Source organism: Zeugodacus cucurbitae, chromosome 5, assembly GCF_028554725.1.
Source record: "Zeugodacus cucurbitae isolate PBARC_wt_2022May chromosome 5, idZeuCucr1.2, whole genome shotgun sequence".
NCBI classification, from domain to species: Eukaryota; Metazoa; Arthropoda; class Insecta; order Diptera; family Tephritidae; genus Zeugodacus; species Zeugodacus cucurbitae.
In genome coordinates this window covers 69,869,494-69,883,904 of record NC_071670.1, presented here as the reverse complement: position 1 = coordinate 69,883,904, position 14,411 = coordinate 69,869,494, and the positions used below count along the sequence as shown (strand labels likewise).

The 14,411-nt window shown below is 38.2% G+C and overlaps 1 protein-coding gene across 3 annotated transcripts in view; it reads left to right on the top strand.

The window, feature by feature from the left end:
- LOC105215599 (uncharacterized) overlaps positions 1-14,411 on the top strand; it is a 192,697-nt gene that overhangs the window by 37,900 nt on the left and 140,386 nt on the right. The gene's annotated exons all lie outside the window — the stretch shown is intronic.

Below are 14,411 nucleotides of genomic sequence, written 5' to 3'. Positions count from 1 at the left end.
TACTTTCGGAGGTTGAAAATTTTTTATTAAAGTCAAAATTATCAAACAAAATCATTTTGAAAATTACATCATAAAATACAAAACAAACAAAAATATTATAAAAATCCAATTAGTTTTATTAAAAAAATTAATTTTTCATAAATTTTTCTAAGTGAAACGGTTTAATTAAATTTAAGCCTCCTTTCTGCCAATATGTGCTGAGAATGGATTCACTTCGAAAAAACAACAGAAACCTGAAATTTATTGTCAGGATGCACTCTAATTCGTAAACAAAGTCTGAAATGGGCCATATCGCAGAAGTTACTTGACTAATTCCAACGAAATTCGGTTCGAACCATTTCCTTGGAAATCCAATTCAATCTCTTGCAAATACGAGAATTCAATTCGCAACCAAACCCACTTTCACTATTCCACAATTTTGAAGTCCCACATATCTACCATAACTAATGATTTATATATAATATAAAATATTTACGCTATTTTTGTGGAGTTTATGCCGAATGTATGGCCTCATTAGTGTTTTGTCATAATAGAATTACATAAACAAAATGCGAGAGTATAAAATATTCGGTTACACCCTAACTTAGCCCTTCCTTAATTGTTTTTTATTTATTTTCAGGTACTTCGCTCATGGAACACCTGTTGAGGTCGTAGCGTCGATGCATAAATTAGGGAAGACAACAGTGCGGAATATCGTACTTGAAACATGTGAAATACTCTGGTTACATTTGTCCCCGAAATAGCTTAGAAATGCCGACTACCGCACAATATAAACACATTGCTGCTGATTAGAACCTTTTAAAACTGTGGAATGTAACCAACTGTGTTGGTGCGGTTGTCGGGAAGCATATATGTATGTATGCAGCTGTTATTCGACCACGAAAACATGCAACGTTAACCTGCGATGTAGGTTTACTTTACGTCTAGCAGCATTAGTAGCTATCGCGGATAAAGTGACGGAGGTAACATTAAATGATTTACAAAATTTCCTTATTTTATTTATATTTCAATGTGCTTTTCAGCCAACTACCTTTGGTCAAGCACTCTTGGGAAACATATTGCTACTACCACTAAGACCTCTATTATGGAATGTATACACAGCAGATTTCCACATTTTTTTGTGGCCGACGCCGCGTTTCCATTTGTCGAAGACAAACTTAATGCGATCTTACCCCGCTGCAGAAAAACATGGAAACCGTCATATTCATACATATATAGTTTAGTAGTTTAGGCAAAATTAAGAGACGTCATTCTTTAAAATATTTGATGAATGTTTTCTGCTACAACAATAACCATAATCACATACACACAGGAAAAATAAAAAAAACATACAAAATTAAAGAGTTTTAGAAACAAATTATTATATTTTTTCAATAAACAGTTTCAAAACCTTAAAACTATCATGAGAAAGTGAGATACATTGTTGTTTCATATTTCTTGGTGTAAAGTATTGAAATAAAACTAGAAACATCTGATATGCAGGTAAGGTACATCTTTATATATATAAATCTTCTACGTGTGTTAGTCATTGAATTCTTCCTAAATGGCTGGACGATTTTGATGAAATTTTTTATGTGTATTCCAGGGGAATTGAGGATGGTTTAGATTCACAATTAAGTATATAAATGCATATTTGTAATATAAATGATTTATCTCATTAGAGTTTTCATCTGGTGTGACGCTAATTTGTCAGAAATGAGTTCGGTCAAGAATAATTTCAAATTATGATTAAAAGTGTTAAAACTGACTACACGAGAAGGAGCGGACATACAATTTAACTCAAATAGTAATGGAACAAATTAAAGAAAAAAATTAGATTTTCGAAATCAATTGTTTTCTTTATAATTCGGTTGTTTAATTCGCCAATTTAGCTCTCTTGCAAGTTCCATCTTTTATGAACATTGGAGAATTTAAGTCGGACAGCTGTCAAATGTTGTTGTGGCTCCAACATTATCACCATCACATGCATGCATTAATCGGCCTTATCATCGGCATCATCGGCGATTCTTTCTACTTCTTCTGTTCACCTAATAAAACCAGCTTAACTCGAACAAATCACCACCAGCAAACATGCGCGCTGACCTATGTTTACCGTTCGATGCGATGCACTATAGGCATGGTCGTCAACTTTAGATTGTTTGAGTTCAGCTATTTGGAGTGTGAGCAATTTCTTGTTTATTTTCGTGATCCAACCTAGCTCGACAAATAACGTTGCTACGTGGTTTTATATTGTCACAACGGTGGTTGAGATTGATTTGCAGCGCATTACAACTGTATATACCGTTATGTGTGAGCAATATATGTACATAAATTGTACATTAGTCAGATTATTTATGTATGTGTTTGCATGCGAAAGAAATTGACAGGATAAGAAAAAAAACAACAACAACAATTTGCGGCAAGAAATTTACTTCACACTTGAATTGAATTATCCAAACCATTTATTCGCCGAGTTGTGTCCATTTATCGCGCATCCCACTCTCTCTTAGCCGCGCAGGGTACGTGCCACTGTTTACTTTATGGCACTTTTTGTGTGGCATGTCCAACTTTTCTGTTGCTCCATCAAAAAACGTTGCACAGATTTAGTTTGTTGTTTCCACTGTTTTATTGTTGTTGCTATTACAATTATTGTTGTTCGTTTAGTTCGTGTAATTTAAATAAGCATGAGTTATCGTGTGGGCGGCGTAAACAACTCGGCGTGTGCAACACGACTATCGTGTTTTTCGCTTTCCGAGGGGAATGTGAGGGAAGGTGTAGTGTGCGCGAGTGCATAGTAGAGACATATGTATGTACATACATGTGTGTGCACCTCAGTACTGCGTCGTGTCCTAGTGCTTTTTCGTGTCGGCGAATTCTGTGCGAATTACAAATTAACTGAATTCCAAACACACAAAACAACTATTTTTGTGCAAAAAGCAAAGAGCAGAGGGTGTAGTGAAAAGGGTGACAATAAGGACTCAGATTCTTGTAACTAACCAACATCTGTTGTTGTTCTTTGTCTAATTAGTGCCGGTTGGGGTTGATAAGTAAGAAGTTGTATACCGTTTTTGTTGGCAACTAAATCATATACTAAAGGGAATACTCTTTGAAAGGCTTATGATTTTTGGAAACCGTCATTAATAAGGCAAGAGTAGGTTGTGATAGCTCCCTATAGTTCTAGGATTCTTTCAGTAATTTTTCTTCTTTCAGAAAAACTTCACCAGTGATCACTTCATATTCTCCCAAATCTAACTGATTGCCATAAATTCTCTGTTATCACTTTAATATCCATAGATTACCATAATAATATGCGTTTTTTTAGATCGTCCGCCTGTCCATCCGTGCAACGGATAACTTCAGTAAAAATTAAGATATCTTGACGTAGGAAAATGGGCGAAATCGGTTCCCAATCACGCTCTCTTCCCCTATAACATAATTTTGTTTTCCTTCTGATTTGTTAACTTTTTTAAGAATATATATATTATGAATCAATGAAGATAGCGGAATAAAGCTTTACACAAATACTGTATTTGAGCTGAGATATCACTTGTGAAAAAATTGTCGAGATCGGACAATAACTTTTCAAGGTCCCTGATATCGAACATAAAGAACTCAGTACTTAAGCGTAATTTTTCACCGAAAACATTGGTAAATCTCTCAGATATTTTATAGAAATTCAGACGGAATATTTTTCTTCTAATTATGTGTCAATGTAAGAAATGGTTAAAATCGGGTCATAACTTCTGGTTCAGGAATTACCTCAGCCCTCATAGACTATATGGACTTTTGGGCGAATACATGGTCAAATTGTACGTTATCATAATAAAATTGCATCAATAAATTACGAGAATATGAAATGTTCGTTTGCAACCGAATTTGGCCTTTTCTTACTTGTTTCTTGTTAGGTTGTTTTTTAGGTTTTAACCAAGTATTGATCTATGGACACCCATTTAGAGAGAGTTAAAACCTTTTCAGATGCCAGCCGTCGAAATTATGTATGAAAAGACAGTGGCGGATCCACGGGGGGGAGGAAATTAGGGAAATTTTCCCCCCTTGGAACCGCAGAACCTGAAAATTTCACTTGTTTGCTAGAAAAATATTCTTTGCAATAAAAAATGAAAATACAACAGTGACACTCTTCTCGCCAAATACACTATGGAAATCACAACAAGATACTATCATAAATTGCATTATATGACCTGTCTAAACTTATTTAACCCTTTTCCGGGCGACTCACAGCGGATTTACTAAATTCTGAATTGAGAAAGAGTCGAAGTCTTGAGTACAGTATGAGACATATATGCCCGCTGACCTAGCGTCAGTTGACACCACGAACCACAAAAAAACATATAGACATGATGCCGCTTGCGACTATCGAACGCCCCATTAATTCGATATCTCTGCGGGCATATATGTCTCATACTGTACAATTGGTACTATTGAGTATAAAAACCCTCGACGCATGGCGTTTCATTTAAATCCGTTTATCTCGCCAAAAACGCCTCAACTTGACTGTCCAATAGAATCACGCTATGCCCAGCTGAGCGGAATCATCTATATAGTAACTATAAGTTGCCCAAGTTACCCATATCATTTTCGTCAGTTTCTGTGAAGTTATACCTTATTCTGGAAAATAAAGTGCCCAATTTTGAATATCTAAAATGGTAAGTATCGATGTTGTTTCTATTTTACTGTTCACTTTTGTGCGTGGTGAAATTTCACTGACATTCAAACGTGTGTTTACATAAAAACTGAGGTTAGGTTTGTTTATTCAACAATAATAGTAGCCAATTTTGCTTATAGAACCCGTGTTTTAACTTGCCCTCGTCCTCGGAACCCGGCGATTCCCGACGATAACAGCTGGTCCGGAATAAAAATCGGGAACATTTCCCGACAGAGCCGGGAAAATTTCCGTGCCAGATTTCCAGGCGTTTCCGGACCAGCTGTTATCCTCGGGAATCGCTCACCCATTCGTTCGTAGTTCTTCAAAAGGAAGCAATTGATTTGGCGAAGGCATCAAAAATGATTGGGACGTTGCTTGCCACGTTGGAAAAAAATAGGGAAAAAGTTGTTGAAATATTCCGATTGATTTATTCAGAAGCCAAGAAAATTGCGGAAAAACTCGATGTTGACGACGTGAAACCGAGAACATTTGGTCAACAAACGAAACGCGAAAATTACGACGTGAAAACTTGCGAAGATTACAACAGGGTCTCTGTCTACATACCTCTCTTGGATACCATCAAAGAAGATTTGGAAGCTCGTTTTTCACAAGAAGTTTTGGATGGTTACCAATTGAGTGTGTTGCTCCCAGAAAAAGCAAGTCTTTTAAAAGAAAACGAAATCGATGATCTAATCGGATGCTTGATAGAAAGATTCGGGAATCTTCTGGATGATGAAAAAAGCGTACAAAAATTGAAATTCAAAGGTGAATTAAGCTACTAGCAATGTCACTGGCAGCAGCAACAAAAAATTGAAGGCAGCGAAATTCCAACTTCTGCACTGGAAACATTAAAAGCATGTGATGTCGACATATTCCCAACAATCCACACCTATCTCCGAGTATTCTGTACACTTCCCGTAACAAACGCGTTACGACGTTCTTTCTCTTATCTTCGCCGCATCAAACATGGCTTAGGACGACCATGCTTTAAGAAAGACTAGTTGGATTAGCGTTGCTTCATACGCATCATGACATCGAAATCACCGCCGAAGAAGTCATCGAAAGATTCGCAAAACTTGGCAGTCATCGATTTGTGTTATGAAACACGCAATGTAAAAGGATGTTTTTGTTTGAATTTTTAATAAAATGAGCCACTATGTAATGCACTTTCAAACTTTTCGATTATAACCACTAAAAAAAAAACTTGGAATTGATAATTTTTGTTTCATAATTTGTACTGTATTTCCCTCGCAATAATGAGTTTGAAACCCAAATCGAAGGATAAATTCAATTTGCCCCCCCCCCCCCAAGAATCGTCTCTGGATCCGCCACTGGAAAAGATGATGTGGAATCGTCTCAGCTCCATCTTCATCAGTTGTTACGAGGCTGAGGCTTACATCTTTAATTATTCAGTTGATCTAGTTGAGGTAAACGTTCATCGCCTTCACAGGTTTTTGATATATTCAACACTTTTTATCGACTAGTGAGAGCTTGAATCTATCTGGAGTAATTTTTTTTTTCCATCACGAGAAACATTTATGCAGTTGTCCAAGTGGCTGATATTGATAACAATAAAACAATAACAACAATGAATTAACTAATATGATTAATTATGATATCAAATTAATAAATTAAACAACATGAGAACCCTCGAATTCTGCACTTCACTTCGCAAGTGGCAAGTGGCGCACAAATCAATTAATTGAAAAATGCGGTTCAACGAAAGCTTCGAAATTCAATTGTTATACGAGGGATAAGCGCGTTAAAGCGTATACAAGTGAGCGAGTTCACAATTACAACAAAAAAGCAGTGGCTTAAATTCGACAACAAAAAGTTCGACGAAATAAAAAAAAGAATACAAAAATGTATTACAAACAACAATTGAAAACACAAAAATTCATGAAAAGCAGCGAAAAAGTGCACACAATGAATTTTGCATTTCGGGAAATTTCCCCCGTTTTGCTTTTGCAAAGCCTTTTTCATGTATTCAATGTATTTTTTTTCATTTTGATTTTATGTTTTTTGCGCGTCGCTTTTGTATGTGTTTTGTATTTCGAAGCGTTTGTAATCTATCGGGACCGATAGCAAGCATCGATTTTGTATTGGTAATGGTTTTTGTCGAAATTCGATTAAAAGTGAATGTTGCTTGTTGGTTTATGTATTTATATATTCTATTTAGGCTACATATAAAATACTGCTTAATTTGTGATCTATTTGCACTGAAATGTATTTCTCAATTATAATTCTAACCAAAGAATATTATTAATATACACGTATGTTATTAAGGTTTAGTAAAAGTAAATCCAAATTTTGAATTCAATGGAGGTTTTGATTGAAAAAGCTTCTCATGAGGCGAATAATTCGCGGCGCTAACTTCCCCGAAATCATTTGCAAAACCTAATGGGAAACCTTTATATTGGCAATGAAACAAATTTTTTGGCCATGGCATTAAAGTATGTGCGTCGTATTTCTTCATGAAAACACACAAATCTAAAAACACACCATTTAGTAGATTATTCCCTGCCAGTGCCATCAAAGGCATATGAAACCATTCCGGACCGTCGATCCCGACTTGACTCCCTTTTACATCGACTCACCGCGATCGGCCATGACCATTTTCGTTAGACGTTGCCTTAAATGGCCAATTTATCTTCACTATTGATAATCCACTTAACGGATTCGACCTAACTATTTCCATCAATGTATCGATATTTTCGGATATTGGCCTTGGTGCTTGGCTTTTACAGTATCTGAAAAAATATTACGAATTTTTCATTCCCTATAGCTATATAACGAAACCCGAACGCTTTTAAAGAATTTCCATTCATTTTTCCATCCTTTGCGACGAGCTTTTTGGTTCTTTAGTTCGCATAGAACTCCCCCGCGCTTTATGTGATCCTATCTTTGGCTTCTTTCAACAGCATATGCACCGATTTACCTATCCTCAAAAGCCTGCGGCGACAAATCTCTGCCTCCAATCTGTAGATAAACACACACAAAAACTCATGAATTGTCAACTGCCGTCACCATAATGAAGACTTTGTATAATGCTCTAATGATTAATATCAAAACAAATGAGGTGGTTTCAACCAGTTTGCAGAAATGAAAAATTATATAACAATATCTTAGACGCAGAAATTGATCTAGACAGCTTACAGTTGAGCTTTTTTAGGAGTGTTGCCAGATTTTTAAAGGGCTATACCAGTGTGACTTTTTCAAAAAATCGATTTTTTTTATTTTTTGCTTATTACACTTTCAAAATTATCCTGTGAAAGCGCTAAGATCGTATCTTGAATAGTTTTTGAATGACAGCGTTCTAAAGACCCAACGCTCGCTGTTATAAGCAGCTATAGACGAAACTTTAAACACGTTTTTCTCGAAACGACATTTCTCAAAATTGCTGTCATCATAACTCAACGATACATTGAACGACCGACTTTTAATTTAAACTGAGTATTCTTGAATATATTTACTATACAATGACATACGATATTTTTGAGTGGTTGAAAATTGTCAAATTGGCATTTCAAAAAATACCATTTTTTACCTAAAAAAACGAAATTTTTTTTTTAGAACTTCGCCATTTTGTCAATTTTTGGTATTTTTCAAAAATCTTAGGACATTGTATAGGAAAAATATTGAACTTTAATAACCTTTTGGAATTTTTTTGTTTCAGCAACTCATTCGGCCGGAATCATGTCAGCAGTTTGGGAACTCTTTTTGGCACCTCCGAAGATTGCTTATAACTCCGTTATTTTTCAATATTTTTGTTAAGAAAAAGTTTTAAAAAGTAGCCGAAAATATACCTTAGTATGTGCAAGAAACTTCGAAACAATTGATCGAGTACTTTTTTTTTAATTCACGAAAATCGCCTAATTCTTCATGGGTTACACTGGTATAGCCTCTTAAAATTACAAAATAACTGAATCATTATAGTAAAGGTATCACCACATCTTTGAGGACTGAAATTGATTTAGAAAGCTTTCAATTGAAAATATATTTCGAGGCGGGTTGCCAGATTTTTAAGATTTAGAATTTATAACTTTTTTCATTTGTTAGTGTTTTGGGGCATCATCATACTACTATACTATACAATGTATGTATATACAATTTGTTTAAGTATTACGTCATTGTTATACTATCAATTCGCTAGTATTTAAATATATTAATTAAATTAAGTATGTAAGTAATATACGTAATTTATGAAGTCACATATAAAAATTAAAAAAAAAATTCAATTGAAACAAGAAAAAACGTTAACTTCGGCTGTACCGAAGCTAATATACCCTTCACAGGTATAATATACCCTGTTCAGGGTATAAATATAAAAAAGTCTTTCCAATAACTGCTTCATATGTGTACATAAGCTCATTGCTGATTCATAACGATTTGCCTGCGCTCCCAAAAATCAGCCGCCAGATCAAAGAACTTTCGACGCTGCAACAGCATATTGGCATTGTCGTTTAAACAGATTTCCCAATCGGATTTGTTTGATTTTAGTCAAACGCTGCGAGTAGCAAGCGATATTGCTTTTTACAACAACGTCGCCGCAAGGCAAGCAAACAATATTGAAAGTGTCATTTCCACCAGTTTCGTCCAAGAATACGCAATTCTCGGTCGCACTCGAAATTAACTCTTCCTTACATGTTTTCTTGTTATTTACATTTATGCAAATTATTTGGGTGAGAAGGTATATTGACATATCTGAATATAAAATCAGTTTCTACTCATATGGAATAGTGGTCACTCTGCCTCACTCTATAAGCATGTAATGAGGTTACTGTAATTTGTTTTAAATTAATTGTTTTTGTAATTGTGGTTGAATTAATTATAACGTTGATACTTACAACCACCATTTAACAAAGTTAAAGTGAGTGATACCAAGCGATTATCTCTTGAGCACCAGTTAGCCTTAAATTCTAAATGCTCAACATTATTTACAATAGCGTAGTGAAAGACTAATAGTAGCACCATCGCAGTGTTCAAGAGAAATATCGAGTGGAACATTTTACAAGCTTTCCGACAAAGAGCTTACTACACTGTATAATAATGAACTTCAACCCAGCAATGATCTTATGTATAGCCTGAGTGAAAACACTTTTCATTTAAGTGTTCTCAATTCCATAGCAGATCATGAGAGCGATCGTCTCTGCATTCAAAATTCGTAGACACTTAATCGGCGATACGTATTGTATATTGCCACTTTTATAATTTGATTGAAATGAAAGACAAGTTTATAAAGCCCAAATACCGAAAAGAGAAAAACGTGACATATTTAACTCCTTTATTAGGGGATGGGGTCATATGTAGAAGTTCACGCAAGTGAGGAAAGTTTCTGATTGCCATTCACTTGGGAGTGGCCAGGAACGATTCTTTTGCATATGACTCAAGCAGCTCACGACTTCCGGTTTTAGACCAAGTATCCCCTGGGTAGCTAACAGACATCCGTTTGGAGGCGAGCTAAAGTGAGAAGGCGAAGCCCGCTTGTGCGGTTGTGCGTAGGGCTTGGGACCCACCACATAAAAAAAATCTCCCCAATGAAAACAAACACCGAGCCTCGGATGAGAAACCCCCCTTTTGATGACGACCCCTGCAAACGTACTAAGGATCATGATTTGAGGGCATGCACCTGGAATGTCCGGACTCTTAATTGGGAAGGTGCCTCTGCCCAGCTGGTTGATGTCCTCATACAACTAAAGGCTGACATCACCGCCGTCCAAGAAGTGCGATGGACGGGACAAGGACGGAAGAAGGTGGGTCCTTGTGACATCTACTACAGCGGCCATATAAAGGAGCGCAAATTCGGTGTTGGATTTGTGGTGGGAGAGAGACTACGTCGCCGAGTCCTGGCATTCACCCCGGTGGATGAACGTCTTGCCACAATCCGCATCAAAGCGAGGTTCTTCAACATATCGCTGATTTGCGCCCACGCCCCAACGGAAGAGAAGGACGATGTGACCAAAGATGCTTTCTATGAGCGCCTAGAACGCACCTATGAGCGCTGCCCCCGCCACGATGTCAAAATCGTGCTTGGCGATTTTAACGCCAGGGTGGGTAAAGAAGGTGTCTTTGGCACAACAGTCGGAAAATTCAGCCTCCATGACGAAACATCGCCAAACGGCCTGAGGCTGATCGACTTCGCTGGGGCCCGAAATATGGTTGTCTGTAGTACCAGATTCCAGCATAAAAAAATTCATCAAGCAACGTGGCTGTCCCCTGATCGAAACACGCGCAATCAAATCGATCACGTTGTGATAGACGGAAGACATGTCTCCAGTGTTTTAGACGTGCGTACGCTCCGAGGACCAAACATTGACTCGGACCATTATCTAGTAGCAGCAAAGATACGCACTCGCCTCTGTGCAGCAAAGAACGCCCGTCAACAAACACAAGGAAGGTTCAACGTCGAAAAGCTGCAATCACAACCGACAGCCGAACGATTTTCTACTCGACTTGCACTCCTGCTCTCTGAGAGCACTCATCAGCATCTCGATATAAGGGAGCTGTGGAACGGCATCTCAAACTCATTGCATACCGCTGCAGCCGAAACAATTGGTCTCCGGCAACGCCAAAAAACCAGTTGGTACGATGAGAATTGTCGTTCCGCAGTGGAGAGAAAACAGACTGCCTACCTCGCAACGTTGCGATCGACCACAACACGTTCGGGGTGGGATAGATATCGAGAACTGAAGAGGGAAGCGAGACGCATTTGCAGACGTAAAAAGAAAGAGGCCGAAATGCGTGAGTATGAAAAGCTTGAAAAGCTGGCCGACATGGGTAACGCTCGAAAATTTTATGAAAAGATGAGGCGATTAACGGAAGGTTTCAAGACCGGAGCATTATCATGTAGGGACCGAGAAGGTAATCTGGTAACGGATGTCCAGAGCACACTGGGATTATGGAGGGAACACTTCTCCGACCTGCTCAATGGCAGTGAAAGTACAACACCAGGAGATGGCGAACCCGATTCCCCAATCGATGACGATGGAATAGATGTTCCATTACCCGACCATGAAGAAATTCGAATAGCAATTACCTGCTTGAAGAACAACAAAGCGGCGGGGGCCGATGGATTACCGGCCGAGCTATTCAAATACGGCGGCGAAGAACTGATAAGGTGCATGCATCAGCTTCTTTGTAGAATATGGTCGGAAGAAAGCATGCCTGACGATTGGAATCTTAGTGTGCTCTGCCCAATCCATAAGAAGGGAGACCCCACAATCTGCGCCAACTACCGTGGTATAAGTCTCCTCAATATCGCATATAAGGTTTTGTCGAGCGTATTGTGTGAAAGACTAAAGCCCACCGTCAACGAACTGATTGGACCTTATCAGTGTGGCTTTAGACCTGGAAAATCCACAATGGACCAGATATTCACCATGCGCCAAATCTTGGAAAAGACCCGAGAGAGAAGAATCGATACTCACCATCTTTTTATCGATTTTAAAGCTGCCTTCGATAGCACGAAAAGGAGCTGCCTTTATGCCGCGATGTCTGAATTTGGTATCCCTGCAAAACTAATACGGCTATGTAAGCTGACGTTGAGCAACACCAAAAGCTCCGTCAGGATCGGGAAGGACCTCTCCGAGCCGTTCGATACCAAACGAGGCTTCAGACAGGGTGACTCACTATCGTGCGACTTCTTCAATCTATTGCTGGAAAAAATAATACGAGCTGCGGAACTAAATAGAGAGGGTACAATCTTCTACAAGAGTGTACAGCTCCTGGCGTATGCCGATGATATTGATATCATCGGAAGCAACAACCGCGCCGTTTGTTCTGCGTTTTCCAGACTAGATAAAGAAGCGAAGCGTATGGGTCTGGTGGTGAATGAGGACAAGACGAAATATCTCCTGTCATCAAACAAACAGTCAGCGCACTCGCGTCTTGGCTCCCACGTCACTGTTGACAGTCATAACTTTGAAGTTGTAGATAATTTCGTTTATCTGGGAACCAGCATTAACAACACCAACAATGTCAGCCTTGAAATCCAACGCAGAATCACTATTGCCAACAGGTGCTACTTTGGACTGAGTAGGCAATTGAAAAGTAAAGTCCTCTCTCGACGAACCAAAATCAAACTCTATAAGTCGCTCATTATTCCCGTCCTGATGTATGGCTCTGAAGCGTGGACGATGACAACATCCGATGAGACGACTCTTGGGGTTTTCGAGAGAAAGGTTTTGCGCAAGATTTATGGTCCTCTAAACATTGGCAACGGCGAATACCGCAGACGATGGAACGATGAGCTGTACGATTTATACGACGACATTGACATAGTTCAGCGAATAAAAAGACAGCGGCTACGCTGGCTAGGTCATGTTGTACGGATGGAAGAAAACACTCCAGCTCTGAAAGTATTCGATGCAGTACCCGCTGGAGGAAGCCGCGGAAGAGGACGACCTCCACTCCGGTGGAAAGACCAAGTGCAAAGTGACCTGGCTTCACTTGGTGTTTCCAGTTGGCGCCAAAAAGCAAAAAGGAGGAATGAGTGGCGCGCTCTGGTGGATTCGGCTATAATCGCTTAAAGCGGTTCCTACGCCAAATATATATATATATATTAGGAAATTATGTAAGAATAAAGCGAAAGCTTCCGAAATCCTCTACGAAACTTCGTTTTCTCCAGCCTTATGTAAACTAACGGCACTCACACATGCCTTTAAGTAAAGTGACCGGATTCTATTAAACCTGCCAGCAGTTAAACAAATTAAAATTTGAACACCAATTTCTGGCCTTAGCTCAGCTCAGCAGCTTTCATAGTTTTAACAAAAACATTTCCTAGAGCTTAAAGCGCGTTTACGATGACAGCGACCATTGTTTAAGGAGTTCGTGTGAGTGTGTGTATGTATGGGTGCTTTGCAGATGTATGAGTGTTGGCATAACTGAAGTTCTTTATTTCCTTTTATGGCTGCAAAGTACTGCCTTTATTCTGAATATATATATTTACAATTATGAGTGAATGTGTGTGTATTTTAACTGTAATTTTCAATGTTTGTTGAGTGCTGCTCCATTGTTCGACACTAACATTTTAAATTAATTTGGAGTGCTCTCTGGAGTGGTCATTTTATTGGCATTTTTGATTCATTTGTTTTTTTTTTCAGCTTTGTTTCACCGAGTCTGAGTGGTGATAAAACCTCGCAATTCTACATATACGTACATTCATTACAATTCTCCTGATGGCGCTAGTAAAGTTGCTGGTGTTAATATGGGACCCAAAGGCAGTTGTGGCTGCACAAACATTGTCTCGTCGTTGCCGGCGGAGAGCGCAGAGGCTCTTCTCTAAGTTTTATGTTGTCATGCTTTCGGAGCTGTGGGCATACGCTTTAAATAACGGTATGTGCTTGCAGAAAATCAAAAAAAGTTGAAAATAAAATGATTAGTTTGACATTCGTGTGGATTTTGTACTACAATTTATTGACGGTGGAGTGGTTTTCAAAATGCATAAGGACACTTTTTGATCGAACAATATTGGTATATTCTATGATTTTTATACTCAAGCTTGGCTAATATTGTACAATTTTACTTTTGAGGAGTAACAAAGGTGTTATATTTTGCCCTAACATGAAAATTATGTACCGTTTTCATTATGTCAAATTTAATGGCATTCGTAAGCAAACTTATGAAAATAGATTCGTTTTACTTTGATGGAAAATTTTATACTATTTTTCGCACAAGAGGTCAGTCAAGTTGGTATGAATCTTTACCATTTTAGTAACTTTTATCGCTGCTGTATTGTTGCAAATTAGTGTCAATGAATTTGACCAAATTA